At 46.7% G+C, this 21,701-nt stretch overlaps 1 long non-coding RNA gene across 1 annotated transcript; it reads right to left on the bottom strand.

Moving 5' to 3' along the window:
* Positions 1–2,479: 2,479 nt before the first annotated feature.
* Positions 2,480–3,720, bottom strand: LOC125945927 (uncharacterized). The gene is made up of 3 exons (XR_007467229.1): positions 3,379–3,720; positions 3,226–3,277; positions 2,480–2,583 (listed from the first exon to the last, which is right to left on the bottom strand). It is a non-coding gene; the product is annotated as an uncharacterized LOC125945927 (long non-coding RNA).
* Between the last annotated feature and the right edge of the window lie 17,981 nt (positions 3,721–21,701).

Genomic DNA, 21,701 nt, shown 5'->3' with positions numbered 1-21,701 from the left:
ACATTAATCCGTCCTAAACTAGAATACGCGTCTGCCATTTGGGATCCCGAACAAACTTATATCATCAGTAACATCGAAGCCTTGCAAAACCGTGCTGCGCGTTTCATTTTTTAGATTATTCACGTTACACCAGCATCACCTCGTTAAAGAATAAAGCTGAGTTGGACACCTTAGCACTTCGCCGTAAAATTTCTCGCCTATCACTTTTCCATAAGCTTTATCATCATCCATCACTTTATGATGATTTCTTTCAGTCACCACAAGTTATCTTTCCACGTCGTGACCATCAATACAAAGTCAAACGCATTAATTGCCAGTCATTCCATTATGCATATTCATTCTTACCGCGCACAATAACTGAGTGGAACGCCTTACCATCAGACATTGCCACGGAACCTGACTTGACTAAGTTTCAAGATTTAATTCGCTCACTACTTGTCAACTAATCTTATTATTATTATTATCTTAGGACTTTTACAGTGTTTTCGATGTTTGTTGCTGTTTTGCTTTTCATTGCAGTTGCCTTATGTTCTCCTAATATGTACTAATGTTTTTCTCTGAAATAATTGTGACTAATTTTGTATATTACCTTTGTATCACTCTATTATTATTTTTGTTATATTGTCTTGTTCTTTAATATGATGTATAATCTATGACCAGTGCCTGTGACCCCCCCCCCCCCATGTAATACCCTCATAATGAGGGCCTTTGGGGGTATTTTGAATAAATAAATAAATAAAAAACAACATGTAATAGAGGCTCCTGTCACAAACTACGGCTGAGGCGGCTCGCGGAGGCCATGGGCGATGGAAGCCACGAGCTGGCGCAAGGTGGTTGCGATGAGGGCAGTCGCCTCCCGCAAACCCCTCATCTCTACCGCCAGCTGCTGCTGCACCAAGCGGGAGGCCCTCAGCTCCTCCACCACTTGTTGATGCTGTGAAAAAAATGCACTTACTGCAGCTAGGGGATACGAAATTATATTGTTCGTTTCACAGTGTTTGCAAGGGTTACACTTTCATCACGGTTACTCTAGAGGGCAGTGAGAACGTATGCATATGACGTGAGAAGTTGAAGTACAAACTGTATATGATCTGTTATGTTAAAAACATGTTCAAATACAGAAAATGCTACCAAGCCACCTTTGTCACTAAGAAGGCAATGTCGGTGATAAGCTGAATTTACCTGCAAAAGATGAACATGCTGTGCCGGTACATGCAACCACGAAAATGTTTTGTAACTTGCGAAGTAACAGAATGAGAAGGCACCTCACAGAGGATACATAAGTACACAAACCAATGAACACTTGAGCCCAGTGAATACAAATCCCCTATACTGATCCCTTCTTAAAAAATTGCAACCTGGACGAGTTGTACGTACCTGCCTGTTTTTCTCAAGGAGCATCTGGTGGAACCTGACGGCCTCCACGTTTGCAGCCTCCGCCAGCTGCCCCTGCCTCGCGTATTCTGATGCTGCTCTGCAGGCCGCATCTTCTAGTGGCTGCTGCTGCCGAGGTGGTCTGCGGGGCTGCTGCTGCGTTGATGGTCCTTAAAAATGAAATGGGCAAAGAGGATAAAAATTTGTTGTGCCCTTCTATGTTGAACATTCGCTGGTTCATAAGTGGAAACATAGGAAACTATTCCCGGCAACAAGCTGTAGGCAATATTAACCTGACAGTTGGGTAAATAAATAAACCGACACCACTCCACTACAATATGCTGCACCAATATTAATTTCTACACGACAACTTGAACGCTACAGAAGCTGCATTACAAGTGGTATGATTAGTCAAACAGAATATAGTTTCGTCTTGCACAGTCACATTATGGCAGGGACTAGCTGTGTTTCTTTGTAGGTGACTATGTGAAATAATTTTTTTTTTTTCTGTTTAAAAGTTCGCAACAGGCAGTGCTTTGTTCTGAAGGCTTCGCATTGCAATTGCTGTTAAAGTGCCTTACGCGCAGTGCCGCTCGTCCCAGGCTCTGTGCCCACGGACACTTGGGGTTGGGGCAGTCGCGAGAGGCACACGGGTGGCAGCGGCCTCCTCTTCGCTGGAGCTTGCCTGCTGCAGCAACAATGCATAGTAGACACAGTGTGGGAGCGTTGCACCTGATGAATATGATTTCAATACCGTTATTGTTGCTTCAGTTCTATGAACTGTTTGCCAAGTCTATTCAGATTTATTCACTCTCTACAGAATATGCTTGATGCATCAACTGACTTACTCGTGACTACACATGCTTCACGGAGTAACGAACCATATAATTATTCACAGGACGTTTCTGAACAGCATTGGTTTCTTATGTTATTCTAGTGGGGCCAGATTTTCATTTCTGCAAAGTATGGATATCATGTGCTGGCATGTGTTCTTAACTGCAAGAAAACAGACATAAGCACACAGCAGTAAAACATTCACCAGCTCTGAACAGTGTAAATTCCCCAAACCGGTCCACATAGCAACACAAAACGCTACGCACCTCGGCGTCATCGGCGAAAAAATCCACCGGCGCGTAGCCTGGGCCGGTCCGGCTCAAAACGTCCATGACGCGGCCCTCCAGCCCGCCCAAATTGCCGCCTCCTGGTTTTCTGCAACAACATGAAAACAGTGAGCTTACGTTCTGAAGTATGTTTCTAGCTGCAGGCTCACCTCTTCTCCGACTCAACTCGCGCGGCAAGTTTTTTCATTTCGTGCACTATTCGTGCCCAATACTGGCGCCGGCGCCGGGCTGTTTTTACAGCCGGACCTAGCGCGTTGAGCGCGGCAGTCAGCTCATTGCACAACGCTTTTTTTATGCGCAGCACTCATACTTGGCGAGAGGCTTGTGGCGCCTCTCGCCAAGTGTGCTGCTCCATAAACTCAACAAGCAGAGTGGTCTGAGCTGCCGATAGTGGGGTCCCTTTGGAGGTGCCGCCATTTTTTCGTACTTTCAGGTTTCGCGGGACCACAGCAAATTAATACAAGCAACACGTCGTATCGTTTCACATATCATTTCACCATGCCGTTAAAAAATAGCGGTTACACTTACTCAATGTTTTGTAACATTATCACAACATAATCACTGTTTTTCTGAAACGTAATAAACTTCACAAACAAACGAAGAACAAATCATTTTCCCCGGTTAAGTCCACTTCCAACATGTAGGGGAGATTTATCATTGCGCACTTCACCCACATCCGGAGACAGACAGTTCAGATCGTTCTGAAAAGAAAAAGAAAAAGTTTGCTTACCAGTATCTGTTGCGATGTACTGCTTTCCAACCTTCATCGATTCTTGGTTATCCTGTGCGAATAAAAGCAAATGTGAGCATCCCGCGACCACTGCAGATGTTCAGATGCGACTGTCTAGGCATTAGGCACGAGAGGTCGATGTTGTTTGCTCACCTTGCGCTACGCTTTCACGGTTTCCATGATGTTCACAGCTTTCGAAATTCTTCTCGGGCGAAAGCACACCACGGAGGCCGAGACTCATCTAATCGTGCAGCGTTACGGGCAAAGGTACACTAAATGCGGGCCACGGCACTGATCAGCTGCTTCTACTTAGCCGCCATCTTACCTGTGCACAGCGAAATGGCTCGGACTAGCTCGGATGCGGAATCGACGCGTGTGTGACTACGGCTCGAAAAATGCGAATACTTGAAATTAATTGGAAATGCGCTTCAGTCACTTGCGCGTCAAAACATTACAAAACAATTTTATTATGAGCGAAAAACAATTATCCATTTATTAGGCGTTCATATTTAACATGAGGTTGCTATACAGCCCCTTTAGGAGTAAAAAACAAGCAAAGCGTGCTTTCGGCAAAGTTGGAGTCTGCTGATTGGCCTGTTTGGAAAACGTCGTCGTGTCCCGCCCCCATACGCATGTTCTGCGACGTCATTTTGGCGTCAGCAGTTTGGAATCAAACCAACTTGGAATCATTTTACGTTATAGTGCCCCTGCTTGGTATCCCCCCTTTAGTATAGTATTATGCATTTTGGCTTAAGTTTAGTGCCCCTTTGCACGCAGGGGCGGATCCAGGTTTTTTCTGAGGGGGGGGGGGGGGGGGGTCAGCTTCTGTCAATGATGATGATGATGATAGTAGCCTTTCTTATTTACCGAAGTTTTCCGTTTTTGCTCACGATAAACCCGCGTTTTATCCGGCTAGAGCAACACCTGTAGCCCGCCGTGGTGGCTCAGTCACCTCAGGCGTTGAGCACGAGATCGCGGGATCGAATCCCGGCCGCGGCGGCCGCATTTCGGTAGAGGCGAAATGCAAAAACGCCCGTGTACTTGCGTTGTAGTGCAGGTTAAAGAACCCCAGGTGGCCAAAATTGATCCGGAGCCTTCCCCTACGGCGTGCCCCATAACAGTTGCGCACCCAGGATCTCTGCCAGGGGGGTTGACAGTTTGCCTTAGTTTGACAATACCATCTAAACAGCCCTAATTTGAGTTTCTTCACGGTATAATTGTCAAAAAATGCGCTTTTTGCGCAAGTTTGCGAGTGTGCAAACGATTGCGCGTTTTACATCTAACTTGCAGTACTCCAAGGCGCAAGGAAAGAAAAAGGGTTAAACAAAAGGGGGGCTAACTCGGCCTCAGGGGGAGGGGGGGGGGTTACGACCCCCGAATTCCCCCCGTCGGTGCGCCACTACCCCATAATCACAACTCGTTTTCGCACGTAAAACCCCAGAAAGAGGAAGAAGACCTGTAGCGAAGCCAGGTATCGGTTTCTCCGAGCTTATAGGAAAAGGACGTTACCCAATACAGCCATGTGCTTGGCGGCTGTGCCTGATAATACAGGGTGTTCAAAACTAAGCTTTATGGTTTTCTTAAAATTAGGCACACGCGAAGACCACCTGTGCAAATAAGTTATGTGGCTAGGGGGGCACAAAGTGAGATGATAATTATCGCTGTGAGCAGCCCAATTAACTAAAATTGAACAACTATTTTTTGTTGACTGCAGTAAGTGGGTATGTTTGTATTGAAAACTTAGAGACAGTCGTGTTTCTACACAGTATCAGTCGGAAGAATTATTCTAGCGTGTCCGTGCTCCGAGATATCCGACTCCAAATTTCAATTGTCGTACTGCGCAGAATAATCGAGTCGACGCGAGAGCGGTTTATGCTTTGCGTTGCTGTGGAAGGGAGGCATTTTGAACATTTTTAGGGCATTGACATCTTGATGGGTGAAGTGTTGTCATGAGATTTGCACTTCACAACACCAAACTTAAAGCGGCAGTATGAAATATTCGTTAGCATAGCTAAAAAGGGTTCTGCTGTTGATGGTGCAGTTGTTGCTCTTGATTTCAATAAAACTTACAATACTTGGAAATCAGCAGTCACTTTATTTGCGTAGCCCAGGCAAGGACCATGCCCGGTCGTCTAGTCACCATGACGCACGCGTACTGCCCTCCGGCTTCTCCGATCGCGCCATTATCTCGGCATGGCAGCGGCCGCCATCTTTACAGGCTGCGCGGTCGCGTGTTACGACAGCGGTTACGGGTTCTTCGATTTTTTTTTTCATTTCACCAGCCGTGAGGGGAAGGGGGACAGTTATTATCTTTGCCAATGCCTCCGCCCCGTTGTCAGACTAAATGCCGCACGCAACAGCGGTGTCACATCAGGGAGGAGCTTTGCGCCGATCCTCACTCTCTTGCAAGTTGCATGTGTAATCACGCGAACGACAATTAAAATTTGGATTTGGATATCTCGGATCACAGACATGCTAGAAGAATTCTTCCAAGTGAAGCTGTGTAGAAACACGACTGCCTTTAACTTTTGAATACAAACATACACACTTACTGCAGTCATTAAAAAGTTGATTATTCAATTTTAGTTAATTCGGCTGCTAACAGTGATAATTATCATCTCACTTTGTGTCCCCCTGGCCACATAACTTATTTGCGCAGATTGTCTTCACGTGCCTGCCAGTGTCTAATTTTAAGAAAATCATAAAACTTAATTTTGAACACCCGGTATATCTAAGCCTCTATTGTTTCTTAAAATAAAATTTGGGATGATCTTTTGCAGGTTCGTTATAAATGCGTAAGCACGTGTCCGTCTTTGGAGTTCTGTTGGGACTCCTTGATTTCCTTAAGAAGTCTTTGTGTTCGGCTGATACACCTTCGATTGATTTGGAGGACTAACTCCCCTATTCTCAAACAGCCCTCGACTCGAAGCTCTTCCTCCACTCCACCTTGTTGAGCACAGCGCCCCCTCTCGACTGATAAAGACGCGACAATTCTAAAGAATTCCCGTGAATGATCATGAAGCTCAGTGACCACTTCTTTGGAGGGATGGCGGTGCTATATTTCCTCTTGAGTCGAGGTGTTGCGTTGACTACAGGAACGTTTTTGAATACGGGCGTAACGCTACGCTCCAACGCGGCAACCACTACACTGGTTGTTTACAATATGCGAATCACCGCGTATGAAGATTCGCGACGCCACCTACAAGAATAACGATGTGGCGTAGTAGCCGAGAGCGCGAGCCAGCGTCTTCATGTTTTGTTTCTCACGCGACGTCATCCTTTACACAAGGCGCGCATCTGCTCCCGTTTCTCTAACCACGCGACGCCATCCTAGGCCCGCGCGCTGGCGTTCGCCGCTGACGTCACGCTCCCCCACTTCGCAGCCGCGGCTCGAAACTTCGCCCCGCTCCGCGAGAATGCCCACTCAGATAAACGGATCCGGCGGGTTTGAGCCTCCTATGCTTAATGTACGACAATAAAACTGCGAAGTTACGATGAAAAACTTGTAGCGTACGAACGGTCCTGTGCTCGTACTGGATATTGTCAACGTGCAACTGTGATCACAATGAGAGCTACAGCTAAAAAAAGTTGCCTATGCGTAGTTCTTAGTGTAGCTGTTAGTTGTTTTTATTTATATATGGACACTTCAGCGAGAGATCTCTTTCATTAAGCAGGTTGGTCGCGGAACCGATGACAGCCAATGAGGCAACCGTTGACACCCCAAGGGGAAACTAAGTTAATCAGGCGCGAAGGCGCTCGAGCGGACCTCGGCGTGCTTGGCAAAAGGGACGTCCCCTCGTTCATTCGACGCCACCGACGGGACGAGTAAGGCACGGCCGGCGCCAGGAGGTCCAAGGTGTTCATGAGAAAAACTACGGCAACTTCGCGACACCACACTCCTACGGAATACAAGTAAGCTTGTGAGCGAGCTAGCTTTACTTCTACAGGGCTGATACCAACGGTACTCGCGAAAAATACTTTTGAAGAATGCTGGTGGCCATATATTTTTTTTGCGACAGGGCCATCCCCCTGTCAGCGAGGGGGCGATGCAGAAATTTGAGGGGGGGGGGGGGGTCAGGACATCCGGACATCCCCCCTGGATCCGCGCCTGTTTGCACGTATGGCATATGAACATTGTCGAAACCGGACTGGCTCGTAGAATGTTTCGCACCGGCGGGCCTGTTGTCATGGCCAATAAGTCGTTTGTCACTGTACTCCGGAATGCAGCTATCAACGGCTCACACAAAGCGCTTAAATGCGCATTCTCTCTTTGTATTAAAAAAAAGGTTTTCTGGCTTCACATGGCATTTTTGGACCAACTAAACTAATATTGACATTATATTTGCATTAATATTTACATGTTAGGGCAGAGAGCAGTTATGGCTTGTTGCATACGAAATAACGCGGACGCATAATCGAATTGCGCTCTAAAAGAAAGCGTGCTGTATGATGGGAAGCGGCGCACCGAAGACAATTTTGGTGACGACTTCTGCCCTTTCATCGACAACCTGTTCCTCGTCCTACAGACACAGACACAAGAAGAGGGAAACGGACAACAGGCTAGTTTGCCTCTACTGGTGGCCTTATCTGTACGCCTACCTATTTTATTGCTTGAAACCCTACCAACTAGCTCAATTGTTTGCCATTCGGTCAAAGTCGACTCCAGTTCATGTCGTTGAGCAAATACAAAGTATTGGGCGTAACACTTTCAGAAGATATGAACTGGACATATCACATTGAACTAGTTATGAAATCACTGTCATCTGCCGCAGGTGTGTTATCCCGTTGCCGTCATTTTTTTCCAGAGAAAGTGAGGTTGCAAATATATCATGCCTTGTTTGAATCGCATCTGAATTATTGTGCGCTTGTGTGGGCTACCACCACGAAGCATAATCTTCGTGCACTTCTTCAACTTCAGAAACGAGCACTTCGACATGTAGCCAATCTACCTTATTTCCATTCTACTGCGCAACTTTTTAATAAATATAAAATAATACGAGTAACTCATCTCTATGAATACCGGCTACTGCATTCTTTTTCCTTCGGCTCCAAAAATTGTAGAACACTTTTAAAACAAACATCACGACTTGAACGCGAAGAAAGTGACGCGCGTACCCGCAGCCAAGACAGGTGGTTAGTACCATACAGGCGCACAAATTATCTCCTGCAGTCACTAAGACACACCCTACCTGCACTGTTAAACAAATTAGGGAAAGAAAATGTTATCGTAAGTACCTTGACTAGAAAACAAATTAGAGCATATTTTTGTAAACTGGACTGAATACACAATAAACAAAGCAAAAAGTGATTTCTTTTTTACATTCTTTACTGTATTTTGCGCTGTGTTTCATAATCCAATGTATCCTAATGTGGTGCATCCTAGACATATTGATTGTTGTGCTTGTTTTTTTAAGTTTGATAGACATTATTTCGGATGTATAATACAAAATGCGTCTTAGCTTTGTTGTTCACTTAGCGTAATTCATTTTTTTTATTATAAAAGCTATATAACTGTCTGAAAAGATGAATGTTGCTTTACATGTTCCTTTTTTTCTGCTACATTGTAATTGTTCATCCTAACAAATGAGTGTTGATATGTTGTACGTATGCCGATAGGGGACTTACTGCTGCCATGTGAGGGCCTTCAGGCACATTCAAGCTGTATGTCACAGCTTTTCGCCTGGAGGACATCATCTCCGTCTGTGAAGGCAGCGCCTCTCGATTATGTAGAACTGAAAAGAGGGGCTTTTTATGTCCGGTCTTTCGTTTTTTATGACTGGCGTAGATTAGATTCGATCATATGAGCAGCAAAGCGGGGCGCTAGCCAATAATTTCTCTTCTCTGTCATTATCCTTTAATGGCACAGCATCGGCAGCAGCACAGTATTATGAACACTAAGTCTTGTACTCTATCGTTGGGTATCTGTCGGGGTAAATGCTCTCAAATGCGCGAATAATAAGTTCATATCGAGAAGAAGAGGAGGGGGAAATAAACTTTATCATATATAGAGGGGAGGAGAAATGGAGCCTAGGCTGGACAGGGGGAGTAGGTGGGGCCCAGGGAGCCGCAACTCTAGCCGAGCACTCTGCCAGCCCGGTTTGAATGACCAGGTCTGTCGATCGCAGTGTCGATTCCTACACCTCCGGTGAGGGAGCTTACTTCGTTAGCTCTCTAGGGGGCGGATTGCTGGGGCATCCCCATAGAATGCGGTCCTGGCTCGCCTCTGCCAGGCCACAATATGTGCATTTCGATACATTACCATCTTTGATGATGGCAGCTAGGCGCCTGGCGCTTAAAATGCCATGGGTTTGTGCCCGCCTGACAGTTGTGGCCTGCGCACGCGTAAGAGAGTCGTGCGGTGGCGGATATCGTCGACGTTCCTCTCTGTAGATGTTCAGCCGATCACCGTAGCTTAAGGGTGCCCTTTGGGAGTCCGGTACATGAGGCTGGCCCACCACCTGGTTGGTTGTTGCTCGGGCAGCAAGGTGGGCCGCTTCGTTTCCCGTATTTCCCGTGTGGGCAGGCACCCAGATGAGCTTGATCTCTTGTTGAAGTGGTTGTAGTATACTTTGGGCTGTTGGGCTGACAGACCCAGACATATAACTTCTAATGGCGGACATTGAGTCGGATACGACGAACTGAGTTCGCTCGATGGTCGTTCCTAGAGCAAACACCGCTTCCTCGGCTTCGATGATTGAATTTGCTGGAATCTTCATTGACTGAAGCGTTCGGCCGAGGACGTCAGCCACAGCTATAGCGTATGTATGGTTTGCCTCGTGAGTAGCGTCAACTTAGGCGGCAGGTTTGTCATGCAGTCTTTTCAGTAGGGAGGACGCGCGTGCTTTTCGTCGTGCGGTGTTGCGGCTTCCCATATTATTAGGTAGGGGGCGATTTTTATTTTACGCCTGATGTGATTGGGATTCTGATTCTCTCGGTCAGGCCCTGCACCGGCTGTAGGTTCATGTTTTTAAGGACCTGTTGTCTTTGCTGAGTGCAGGAGAGGCACCATAGCTGCGACGCTCTCTGCGCTTCGATGATCTCTCCGAGCTGCCATAAGCGGTCATTGTTGGCCCAGCTCGGTATCCCAAGAGTAGCTCTGTAGACTGATCTTATCATGCCGTTGATTTTGTTTAGGTCGGTCGTTCTAAGGTATAAGAATGGGTATGTATATGCAATTCTACAAATGAAGAAGACTTGAACCAGCCTGTTGGCATCCTTCTCCTTGAGGCCGAATTTCCTTCCAGTCACTCTCCTTAGTAGCCCCCGTCACCTGACGAGTGGTGGTCTGTAGTCGTTTAATCGTTTCTTGATTCACTAGGTTGTCCTGTAGCAGCAGCCCGAGAACTCTTATGGTGGAGACCACTGGGACGATAGAATTGTTGACTGTAATTTTGAAAGTGTCTTTGACTGCTTGAGGTATCTTATCGCCGATAAATAGCTCTGACTTTGCCGATAAGCATTCTAATCCGTTCCATTTGGCATGAGCTTGCACAACGTCAGCAGCTCTTTGGAGTGATTCTATGACATCAACCATGGAGCCCGACCTAGTCCAGATGGTCTCGTCATCGGCATATATCGCCTGTCTAATATGCGGTATGCGGTTGAGTTTGTCTGTGACTCCTCTCATAGTGCACTTGAACAGAAATGGCGAGAGGACCGCACCTTGAGGCGTGCCGCGCGCACCTAGCTGAATTTCAGTGCTGGTAATGTCGCCGAATTGCAAGGTGGCCGTACGGCCCTTGAGAGAGGTAGATACGTAGTTATATGTGCGCTACCCCACATTCATGTCGGACAGATCGTGAAGGACACCTTGGTGGGCCACGTTATCAAATGCTTTTTGAATGTCCAGGCCCAGTACAGTTCTTGTTTGGTGTGGGATCCCTGGGTCTACGATGTCTATTTTAATTTGCCACATTACGTCTTGCGTCGACATCCCTGGGCGGAAACCGAGCATCGCGGGCGGGAAGAGCTGGTTTGTTTCCACATATTCCACGAGGCTATTGAGGATGACTTGTTCTAGGGCTTTGCATAAACACGAGGACAATGTTATTGGTCTAAGATTTACTGTGCTTAGTGGCTTGTCCTGGTTGGGAAGGAAAACCACCTTCACCTCCTTCCATTCTTTGGGAATGGGCGTCTTGCGCTGGAGTTTGAGGTATAGTAGCGGCGCCTGGTGGCGGCGAAAAACGTCATCTGGGTAGTACCAGCTTGGATAGTATTGAGCCCTGGCTGTGGCGAAACACGTTTCTAGCCCGCGTTTTGCGTCGATTTGCACTTTTTTCTGCCCTGTTTCGAGTGCGAAAAGGCTCGTCACTTCTCACAGACCCTGGCGACCAGGCTGCGAGCTGGCCGCAGCCTATATTTATACGAAAACGGACTCTCCGTGTGCCGTGGGACGTAATGCTGGAAGCAGAAGACATCGGCGACGCCGATCTGGAGAGACCTAGCTCAGCCTCGAAAAAGTGTCACCGTCGTTACTGCTGCGTCGTGGGCTGCCATGAACAAGAAGGCCTGAATCCCAACATCAGATTCTACCGTTTTCCTTCAAGGCCTTACGAAGTGGAGCGTCGGACGCGCTGGATAACTGCAGTTCGTCGCGCTGGGTAAGCGAAATGGAAGACCCACATAGCAGCAGGCATGGCTGGTGATTCACGATGCGAGACCCGGCCACAGCGACAATTAACAATCCGACCGGTGCGAAGTGGTGAGGTGACCAGGTGTGTGCAAATGACCACAAATGGTCGGGCTGATTCGGTGACAATTCACTACCCCACTACGAGCAGCACAGTTTAGAGAGTTGAATGTGCTCATCCTTGACCTCAAGCCAGCACGTTGAGGCAGCACAGCAAGGTAGTATGGATTACAGCACATCGATGTTCGAGCGCTGTCATTAAAAGTTACACCAAGCGAGCAGCGCACGAGCTCGCGTTGCAGCGCGATTCGCACGTACGTACGTTACTGCGAGCTATATGCAATGCATCAGTTATTTATCAATTGCTAAAGGGACAGATGGCCGCTACTACAGCGCAGGCAGAATTATACTTGTCTAGCGGCATGCAGTCACCAAAGATTACAGGAGCCCCGCTGTTTCGCGGCATGTCGAAAGACAGCTGCCGTCGCGGCGCGTACGACCGTGCGCTCGAGCAGTTCGTACACCGCGGCATGCTGAAAGACCGCTGCCGTCGCGGCGCGTACCGTCGTGCGCTCAAGCAGTTCCGTACGCATGTCTGCTTATCGCTGCTGTGAATTCATTTATAGAAAGCATTTCCTCGCGTTTGTGCGCCTGAATCTAGCAGCGTGCAAACCTTACCTTCAGTTCAACTTCACACGTGCGTGACTCGCTTCACTTGCGATTTACACCGCGCTAAAACTTCGCCGCTTATTTCTTGAACGGCGTACACGTATTCGGCGTTGCATAATTTCTTGCCTTTACGCAGCATGCCACCCATGGAAAAATCTTCGGCGCCCGATATTCGCTGCAAGCCGTGGTACAACACAACCGAAAGTGGCGGGTCCATATTGTAAACATGCTTCCCGAAGCAGACGACCGAGCTTGGTACTACCCAGTTTCGGATTGAGGGCTCTTTTTAGCACCATTTTTGCAGCGCCCCCTGGGCAACGCAAGAGCCCCATAACTGTGGAGCACCAAATCTGGTTGAACAGTTTGGTGAGGCTCTGGATGGACGTGTCATCTAAGTTTCTTAGCATCTTATTGGTTACTCCATCCTTGCCTGCTGCGGAGGTGGTCTTCAAGTCGGCCAGCGCCGTTCGGACCTTTGCCTCGGTGATGTCTTCGTCCAAGTGGTCGTTTGTATCTCCTTTGTACGGAATGTAGACATTGTCCTCTTTCTCTGTGTTCAGGTACCTGGAGCAGAGGAAGCGGATGATGTCTTCATCTGAGCCCGGAAGGGCGTGGACTAGCTTCTGCATTCTGCTTTGTGCTGCCCCTTTGGTACTTTCCGAGTCTAGCAGGTGTTTAAGCAGTGACCATGGGTTTTTTGATCCCAGCTGTCCATTGATCCGACCGCATAATTGTATCCATTGGGTTGAGGTGAGCTCCGCAGAGTATCTTTGAATTTCTTTGTCTAGTCCTGCGAGTTGAAGTTTGAGATCCCGATTGAATTTTTTTTAGCCATTCCGCTTGCACTCTCTGTTGCTTTTCCCATAAGTTCACTAGCAGGGAGTACGGTTTTGGGCCATCCTCTTCGACTGGCGCTTCTGCTGTGGCTTTGTTGGTGTCCTCGATGAGGCTTTTTACCCATTCATTGATGTTGGTGATTTCCCGGAGCGCTTGTTGCTTTCGTTCGTACCTGAAGAGGTCCCACTTGGTATGCTTGACAAGGGCTTGTTTATTCTTATAGCCGGTTGATGGAATAGTGATCGCCAGCATATAATGATCGCTTCCAAGGTTGATGTCTGTATTTTCCCAGGTTGCCCTTTCGGTGAGACGCACAAAGCAGAGGTCTGGGGTGGTATTCTAAGAAACGCTGTTGCCGATTCTTGTCGGTTGCTCCTGGTCTGTTAACAGCGAGAGTTCATTGTTGTTGGCCCCGTTGAGAATCGATGCGCCTTTTCTGGAGACATTTCCGTAGCCCCATGCTGTGTGGTGGGCATGAAAATCACCCAAGATTACCAATTGTGCATCCCCGGCCTCTTGTCATGCTTTTCTGACGATGGTGGTGAATGGGATTGTTGTTTCTTGGGGTGGGCTGTATATGTTCAGTATGTAAAGGCATTTATTTTTCCTGTTCTTCGGTAACAATTGTATGAAGGTGTAGTGAACATTATCCAATTCGAGATCGATCTGCATTGAGACAATGTTACCTTGCACTGCTACAGCCGTGCGCATTCTTTCGTTGAGCGTGGGAAACTCGTTGCATGTGGTGTAGCCTGTAATTTTGACTTTGGTTTCAGTCTCTTGGAGTGCGATCACATCTATGCTTGGGTGAAAACTGGGAAGTGTGAATTGCAGCGCCGCTCGTTTTTTTGCGAACGATCTGCAGTTCCACTGTATTATTCTAATTTTCCCCGCCATCTTTTTTGTTGTAAGGGGCGGCCCTTGTAGTGACCGTGCTCATAATTTTATAGCCCTTTGCGTTGCTGGGTCCGCTGGAGTGGCTTGGATCTAGGCTGGATGCCGGGGTCGCTAGAGTAGGAGTGTTTGTGTTGGCTAGGGCGGCTAGCGATTCGGCGATTTTGCTGCTGAGCATCTCTTGAAAGGACTTGAGGGTTTCCTGCATCATTGTTTGCGTCGTCTGGAGCTTTGTGTCCATTTCTTGCGAGATGGTGGCTAGCGCGTTCTCAATGGTCTCAATTCGTTCTAGGATGGGCACAGAATGAAAGCTTCCCCCTTCTACGAGATGGGATAGCTTTCTTTTAGGATTTCTGGTGCCTTCCGATTCCATATCCTGACCGTGTTCCCTACGTACACTGATCACGATTTCCGTAGCAGCGGGCGTTAAGCTAGCTGTCTGTCTGCTTTCTAATGCCCTAGGTGGTGGTGGTGGTGGTGATGATGTTGAAGCAGGCGGGGTTAGCCTGGCATACATAGCCGGCAATTGTTCCGCCTGATCCTCCTTCGAGTTGAGATCAGGGGTGTGTCACCAAGTGTCTATTTTCTTTCTTTGTCAAACTGCGGGCATATCCAAATGTAATGTTCGATGTCACCAATGTCACCACAAAAAGCACAGAATGGGGAAGCGCGAAGCCCAATCTTGAATAACCAAGCTGTGGTGTACGCGGAGTCGGTCCTGATCCGGTATAAAAGCGTCGCTTCTTCGCGGGTAAATCCATGAGTCACACAGGCTTCGTGGGGATTCTTGTGGATCTCCCTAAAGTGAAGGCGGATTGCACCCTTAGGGTTCTGAAAAGCTTTTGGAGCTTTCACTTTTGGGACACATGTCAGCGCTAGGCGTGCAAGGGCGTCAGCTTTCTCGTTTCCATCAATTCCTACGTGTGATGGTATCCACTGGAATCTTATATTAAATCCTTTGCTTGTTAGATCGTTAATCAGTGCCAGAGATTGCCTTGTAAATTTCTCTAGAGGTAGGCCACGATGCAATCTCTGTAACACTGACTTGGAATCCGTCAGCACCACGACATCTCGTGCAGAGAAGGCCCGTAGTTTTCGCAAAGCCGCGGTGATTGCGGCGCTTTATACTGTTGTAGAGGAAACTACGTGATCCAGTCGGCCAGACCTAATTTTCTGGTTAGCTGCCTCGAGTTGTCTGAGCTCACGGATTTGAGCTCCTGGTCTGAGCTCACGAAATGCCGAGGGAGCAAGCTCCCTCGCAATTTTGTTGTCTTCTTTCTTCCTCGCTGCGCTGTCCCCCACCGGCGGTGGCCGTTGCGAGGCAAATCTTCTCTCGGACTGCTGGGTGCCCCTTGTTCTGGAAGCGCAACGGCTGGCGGCCCGGCCCCGGCTGGCTACACGGCCCCGGCTGCTGCTCCTCGGTCGGTAGCCTACGCTGCGGACGTCGGCGTTTTCAGCGCTGGCAGATCCGGTTGCGGGAAGGTTTCGTCTAACCGCGTCTCTTCCGCCCGAAGCAACAAAAAGCATCGATGACCACCGCACAACCACCGCACTGCTGTGTTGTGCGGTGGTCATCGATGCTTTTTGTTGCTTCGGGCTTGATGTTTCTGCAGGCTCGTTTCCGGTTCCAGCAGTCTTCTTTACCCCTTGTGTCTTGGCTTGTACTTGGGAGAAGTACCTGTAGCGGCAGTGTCTTGCTCCAGTTGGGTGATCGCCTCTGCATACAATGCACCTCGCTCGGCATGTAGGTGCAGTGCCCGGTGCCAGCGTTTCGTGATCTTGCTTGCTTGCTTGCTTGATCCTCATGCGTGGCGCATACCCACTACGGGGGATTGGCCAAGAAGCCGGCGGTTAAAGGTTAAACGGAAGGCGGAGATGGAGAAAAAAAAGCTAGACGGAAAACTAAGTCAGGGTGATGTATAGTGTTTATGATAATTTGGAAAGAGATTTACAGGGCAGAGACAGAATTAAAATCATTGTAATTGTATAAAAACAGCAAAAAATTTTAGTGGTATTAGAATAATTTCGAAACACCAATTAGCGATTTAATGAGTTATCCAATTATTTATTTCGAGAATTAACTGGGTAGTCTTTTTGTGCCACAGATATAGTCACAGAGGGCCACGCAGATGTTCTTGTGGCTAAAGCCCATTGAAGAAGCCCCGAAGGAGAGGATATTTTCAGTAGTTAGTGAAATACCCAATTTACTGAATGAAAATTCGAATTTCTTCCTCTCATTCCTAAAGCAATACAAAATAATAGAAAGTGGTCAATGTTTTCGGGTTCCTGGCAGGTAGGACACAGAGGGGACGGTGCCAGACCGGACCTGTGTAGGTAAAAATTTAATGGTGGGATTCGGCAGCGTAATTTTGTTATGGAGATCTGTAATTTACGTGTGGGGCACCATTTATTGTCCCACGAAAAGGACAAATGATTAAATTCCGACATTTTGATTTTCAGTTTTGTAGAATCTTGTAACAGGGAAAATTTTCTAAGCCTCGCCGCAGTGACATAAGCCGAACTAGGCATGACAGACATAACTGGTCCATCGAGAGATATCCGCGCAAGTGTGTCAGCCATTTCATTTAAAAATATACCGCGATGGCCTGGAACCCATACCAATCGTACCAGACTTAAGGTAGGAGGGGTTAACAATTTAAATGTATTGGTTACAGTAGTGTCTGCCGATGAAGTGAGCGCTATACATACTGAGAGTGAATCAGTCACTATAACCATTGTTGAGTAATTTGAAGGAAGTTTCCGCAGAGCTAAGATAATCACTGCTAGTTCAGCCAAAAATATGGGTATGAAATCCGGAAGGCGTACTGCATAAGACCAGGATAGTGATTCGGAGAAAATACCCACACCCGCTTTCTCTTCATTCATTGACGCGTCAGTCGCGATCACGTGTTCTATTCCTATTTGCGTTAGATGATCTTGTAACATGCCGTTTAAGTATGTAGTGGGCAGGAGTTTGGCATTCGATGGAAATATATCGTCAAATTCAATCATTATATTAGGTAAGGGTTTGTCTGAGCAAGCGATCTCGCGTATATTAACATTTAATGGATCGAGCTCAGCTTGTACAAACAAAACTTGAGGTCGAAGTAGGCGGGACCAATGCTCATCGAAAAATGCCCTCATTTCCCTAATAAACACAAATTGTGATCTTCTCAAAGAAGATGCATAAATGTTTAAATATGTTTTTACCGTTAGAATGCGGAATCTGCAGGGAAGTGTAGGCAGTCGTGCTTCTTGATATAAAACATTGTTGGCTACAAATTTTGGCAAACCGAGACAATTCCGAATTGCCTCCCGCTCTAGAAGAACCAGGGGGTTAATTTTGTACGCTGGCCCACCAGAGAATAGCACGAATCCAAATTCCAATATCGGACGAACATACATACGATAAATCATCATTAAAGTGTCTCTGCGTAGCCCAGAGCGATGTCGGCCAAGTTTGCTTATCATGCCAACCGCGCGTGTCGCCCTAGATTTAACGTGATCAATGTGATTTCGCCCGCTCAGGTTTGTGTCGTATATTACACCGAGATATTTGATAAAGTCAACTTGCGGAATAATTTCCTGATGATATTGGAGAGAGATATTAATTGGTACTTTCAATGGAAACACAATCAAAGCGCTTTTGTTAACATTGAGCGACATTCGAATATTCGCAAAGCAGGCTTCAAGTGTTCCCAAGTATGACTGTAGTGTACTCTGTAATGAGTGAATATCACTCGCAGACGCAAAGAATGCTATGTCATCTGCATAGACATAAAATTGTACACTACCGCACAATGGGATTGAACTTAGTAAAATGTTAAACAAAATAGGAGAAAGGACAGATCCCTGGGGAACTCCTCTTATTTGACTATATTTTTGTGTCACCAAGCCACGCTGAGAACAGGAAAATTTTCTATCCTTTAAAATTCATGTATCCAATTGATAATATATCGAGGGAAATCCATGCTATTTAAAACGTTTAGGAGTATGACACGTTCTGCACTATCGTAGGCTTTAGCTAAATCAAGGGTCACTAAAGCTGCATACTGCCGCCTGTGCCGTGCAAGCTTAATGCGTTCCTCTAAATCGACATGGGCGCACCATATCGAGCATCCGGGTCTAAATCCAATCTGACATGGGCTCAATAATGTATTATCCGTTAAAAATTTCATAATACGAATGTGTAATACCCTTTCTATTAATTTCATAACATTTGAGGTTAATGCGATTGGTCTGATATTATCTGGGTCCAATCCTGCTCCTTGGTTTTTGAGCAGGGGGATTATTTTTGCGATTTTCCAGCCAGGAGGAATCCACGCGTTCATGAGGGAGTAGTTAACGATATTGGAGACGTCTCCTGGGGAGAGGTCAAACAATATTTTTAACATGCCTGATGTAATGCGATCTGGACCTGGAGCTGCGCCAGGGAGCAGCCGAATAACGTGCTGAAGTTCTTCCATTGATACCTGTATAAAGTCATCCCCTGATAGAACCCCTACGAAGTTTACTTGCAGCTGAGTTGTAAAACGCTCTTCTAAGGTTTTTGCGTTCTTATTTAATGATTCTAATAATTCTTCTGGTGGCAAAACCACTGAATCAATATTTATGGGCACTGGAAAGGCCTTACGAGAGGGAAGAAACCTAAATAATGCTTTTTTATTATCACTTTTCGATAAAAAGTTGTACCGTTTTTCATCATAATTATCTTTCGCTAAGGAAACTGTTCTTTTAAACGTAGCAGCAGAATATTTATAATTACTCCAATTAGTAGGGCACTGATTGGAAATAAGTTCCATGCAGCTTTTCGGCGTCGATAATCTCGTGCGCAATCACTATTCCACCCTGGACAATCAATGTGCTCTTTTGTTGATGATACTACAAATTCTGATTTTTTAATAGTACCCTTCAAAATTGCGCAAAGGCTCATCGCTTTAATACCTGTTTCCATATCTGTTCTAGAAGACAAGGTTGACTGTAAACTGTTTTTAAATTTTGAATAGTCCACGAAAGTATGCGTATGTTTATTTAAAGAAATGAGGGGATTGTTAATTTCAATGACAATCGGGCAGTGGTCACTACTAGTGGCGGCATCCACCACAGTCCAAGAAGAAATGGAAATGCCTGAGCTAGCAAATGTCAAATATAGGACAGATCGCGACTGTGAACCCACGAAAGTGGCAACTTTAGCATTTAAACATGTGAAATTTTTAACATTAGCCCAATCCCATAAACGTTTTCCAGATGAGTCTGTGCGGAAGCCCCATGACACATGATGTGAGTTGAAGTCACCCGCAAGCAATATGTTCTTTTTGCAGTATGTTACTGCGACATCAAGTGGGCGTACGTTTTGCACTCCAGCGGGAAAGTAGGAGTTAATTATAGAGAGCGGGGCGCAACCCGGAATAGTTATTTCTAATATTAAGATTTCACATTCGGATGATAGGGTATGATGCGAAATTTTTGCTTTATGACAGAATTTAGATGAAATGAAAAAAGCTAATCCGCCACCTCGTGAAGGCCTATCCAATGGAAAACACTTGTAATTGTTTAAATGATAGTCTTGGTCAGCGGACAAACAAGTTTCTTGTAATAGTATAACGTCTGGTGATTGTTGGGAAATTAAATATAATAAATCTGTAGTTGCAGAAAGTATTGATCGGCAGTTCCACTGCAGTATCCTTAGGTACCCTATGTTGACGGTATACAAGCAGCCGCAACTGCTTGGTCCAGGATACTGTCTTTTAGAAAGTCAGTCCTCGTAAGTGATTCTTTCACACACTTTTTTGTTTTGGAGTTAGGAGAACGAGGCATTTTTTTGTTAGGCGATCTTGTGCGTTTAAGAACTCGAGTGTCCATATTTACATCTCGATTGCCTAGAGAGTCTGAATCGGAATGGCATTCATGATCAACCTGAGCGGAAGTCGAAGGACGTACTGAATCCACACTGTTAGAAGGAAGAGGTGTCTGGTATTTAGGTGATGTTGCAAGTAAGGCGGCCGTATTTTGTGCACTGTTTGTTAGTGTCTGAGATATACCAGCCAATTGCGTTGATATTACTGAAGCCAATCATTCAGAGAGATTTAGTAGAATTTTTTCTAATGCCTTTTCCATAGCTTTTTCTATTGCTGCTGTAATTGCCTGGGGCAGTGACTGATCCATGCCGAATGACTGACGGGCTGTTACACCAGCATAACCCTGGGTCCTGCTCTTAATTTCTTCAAGAGCTTCTGGACGAGACCACCGTCTCCTCTCAATTATTTCAATCACCTGGATTTCTTTGGGTCTGGCAGGGCAGTTGGAGTAGTCTGCAGCATGATTCGCATTGCATAAACAGCATGACTGCTCCTGAGACTTGCAATCGTTGGCATCATGTTCTTCTCCGCATAATCGGCATCGAGCAATTGAACGACAGGCATTAGCGCTGTGTCCGTACCGCCAGCACTTAAGACATTGTAGTGGTCGTGGAGCTAAGGGTTCAACCCTGTAGATTAACGGCCATGCCTTTATCTCTGATGGGCGAGCCGTCCCTGCAAATGTCGTTATGATTGTTTCTGTAGGGACCCTCTTATTGTCTACAAGTCTGGTACAGTGGTACACGGAAACTACACCTGCTGCAGAAAATATCTCTAGGATTTCTTGTGGAGTTAAGCTTATGTCCACACCGCGGACTAGGCCTTTGCAGCAAGCTAGATGAGGAGGGATGAAATATCTCACCGGCTGCGTGGCAAAGTTAGTGCACTTGAGTAGATCCTGTACACAGGTCTGGTCTGGTGAACAGCAAAGGATTCCCCCACGTCCAAACTGACTGACCTCGGTGATCTGTTGAAAGTGGGATGAGATAGCTCGAAGTTCTGATTGAATAACCTTGGGGTTCTTCATACGGATAATTCCTCCATTGTTAGGTACCAAAGCCACAGGAACGCTACTGGCTCCACTGCGAAGAAACGATTCCACCGGTAGATCCTGAGGGGGAATAGAAGCAGACCAGAGCGTAGCCCTCTGGCTTGGAGATGAGACAGACATCACCTTATCAATACCCACCACTGTCTCTCAAGGGGATTAGAACAAAATAATAAAGGTAAGAAAAGTAACCGCCGGCTACTTGTCAGCAAACCCGGATGAGGACCGGATCAGGGCACACCAAGGCAGCGTCCTTCGAACTGGAACGATCACCGAGCGGCCACGTCACGTCACCGAAACACCCTGTTGTTCGTACGATGCTTCTTCGTCGGTGGCCCCATCGTGATCTCCCTCTGCACATCTTTTGCAACGTCTTCTTCTTTGCTCTTCTGCAGTTGAAGCAAGCTCCAATACGCCCTTTGAACAGGTTAACCGTGTAAGTAGCTCCCCAGTAGCGGATGAACTCCGGTCGTGTAGGGCCCACGAAAGTGATAAGAAAGTGCTTAGTAGCCCCGAGCCTTCTTGCCCCTACCAGTTC

This window comes from Dermacentor silvarum, chromosome 5 (genome assembly GCF_013339745.2).
Source record: "Dermacentor silvarum isolate Dsil-2018 chromosome 5, BIME_Dsil_1.4, whole genome shotgun sequence".
NCBI classification, from domain to species: domain Eukaryota; kingdom Metazoa; phylum Arthropoda; class Arachnida; order Ixodida; family Ixodidae; genus Dermacentor; species Dermacentor silvarum.
This window is presented reverse-complemented; position numbering and strand designations above follow the sequence as displayed.